The following is a 2,521-nucleotide window of genomic DNA, read 5'->3' on the forward strand; positions in this document are numbered from 1 at the left end:
TAAACTAAAATGGGTCCAAGTAAGGAGTGAAAACATAGACATTTATACACTTATCACTAACTTCACACCCTTTTACTCAAAATCAACCCCAAAATATAACAAAATAGTTGGGTCAAGAAGCAAACAATCTCAAAACCTCCAAGAACACCTCAGTTCTTTTATTATTATTATTATTATTATTATTATTATTAACTACTTTTGTTGTTATTATTATTATTATTATTATTAACTACTTTTATTATTATTATTATTATTATTATTATTATTATTATTATTATTATTATTATTATTATTATTATTATTATTATTATTATTATTATTATTATTATTATTATTATTATTATTATTATTAACAACGCTACTATAACACCCCATTTTTCTAACTCTTAATTACAATTCTAAACAGCCATCTACATAACTAAGCAGCGAAAATAATAACTAAAAAGGTAATTAGTGGGAGTGTCACCGCCACAACCACCACTCCGTGGTGATTGCACAGGCTAATGGGTAAAACTAAAAATAAGATAAAAATCTGGCATCCAAATAAAATACTGGAAACAAAAGGGGGAAAAACGTCACCCCTAAAGTCTACATCATCCTCAAAAAATCATAGCATCAATAATGAGTCTAAAATCCATAACAAAGTCATAAATAACTAGAGTTTAGACATTTCAAACTACGAGCTGAGACTAATCTAACTCGATCTCTTTTCACTGCTGGGCCCGCCTAAAAAGGATTTTGCAAACAACACATAGACAAATAGGAAAACACCCGTTAGCACAAAACTAAGTATAACCACACTCAACCCTGTAAAGCTTTCTAGCATACTTTGAAAACATTTGATTTCTTTTGTAAACAATAAATTCATCTCAAATCATCTTTAGATCTAACACATACTTTCTAGATGCTTGCACCCTATTATATCAGCTGACATGCTCATATATATATATATATATATATATATATATATATATATATAAGACTGTTCACTTAAATTCGTCAGCATATAAACTTCCCAAATAACTTAACAAGCAATTCATGCTTACAGATAGGATCATGCTAATAAACCATATAACAGGTATTCTCATGCTTTCATATTCTCATCTCATAATTCAATAAACAAGACTTCTAATACAACAAAACGATTATAAATCAACATTCTCATTATGTACTCTCATGCGATACTTTACTCAAATGCAATCTTGTGCAATGCTATAACCATACTCATATGCAATCTCGTGCAACAATATACTCATACTCATATGCAATCTCGTGCAATAATGTATTCATACTCATATGCAATCTAGTGCAATACTATAAACATACTCATATGCAACCTCGTGCAACAATATACTCATACTCATATGCAATCTAGTGCAATACTATAAACATACACATGTGCAATCTCGTGCAATACTATATATATATATATATATATATATATATATATATATATATATATATATATATATATATATATATATATATATATATATATATATATATATGCTCAATCACTCATGATAAAATATGGTACTTTTTGTGGGGGTTTCTTTCTTACTTTTGAGTCTTTCTTGACTCGTTTTCTTTCTCTTGAGTCTCTCTTGACTCACTTTCTTTCTCTTGAGTCTCTCTTGACTCACTTTCTTTCTCTTGAGTCTCTCTTGACTCACTTTCTTTCTCTTGAGTCTCTCTTGACTCACTTTCTTTCTCTTGCGTCTCTTTTGACTCGCTTTCTTTCTTTTACTCATAAACAGCTTAGGGTTTCACCGATGCGTGAATTACCCCATTGGGAACGACATAAATCCGACCCAATATCTCCTACTGTTTACGGAACCAATCTCGTGGTTCTATCTCTGTGGAATCGGGTATTGAACTATTAGTGTGCACACCCCTAACCAAGATTCCAAGCCTGGCGGGCAGTTTCCAACCTCATAACGTGGGAATACGCCGCGTTACATATACTGGGACCGCAATGTCCATAAATATCTTCCGAGAAGACATAGTCCAAACGGTATCCTCCAAAACCTCACCGATATAGATAATACATAAATATATCTCTCATGCATCAATCCCATGCATGCAACAACTCTACTACTTCTCAATGCATCAAAGATTGATATACCACATGCTTATGGTTTTTGAAAGTATTCTTGGGCTCACGTTGGCCCCTTATGCATTTTTGAAATATGACACATGTGAAATGTCAAAATGCTCTATAACATGCTTCTAAACCATGTATAAAATAACATGAAATACTTAAGAATGTAACGTCATGCTCGGTTTGCAACATAGCAAATTCTATACATTCTATCAACAAAATATGCCTCATCTCTCATAGATCAAATATCACAATCTAGTCATGCTTTCATAATAAATCATATTCTCAAATGATCATGCTTCTTTACTCAATAAAAACATCATCAGATCACATAGTCAAATAATTCTTCATACACAGTAAACTAGCAAATATATACTCTGTGTAGCAAATCTTCAATAAAACCTTCATAACATACTCGTT

This window comes from Ipomoea nil, unplaced genomic scaffold (genome assembly GCF_001879475.1).
Source record: "Ipomoea nil cultivar Tokyo-kokei standard unplaced genomic scaffold, Asagao_1.1 scaffold0642, whole genome shotgun sequence".
In the NCBI taxonomy this organism is placed as follows: Eukaryota; Viridiplantae; Streptophyta; class Magnoliopsida; order Solanales; family Convolvulaceae; genus Ipomoea; species Ipomoea nil.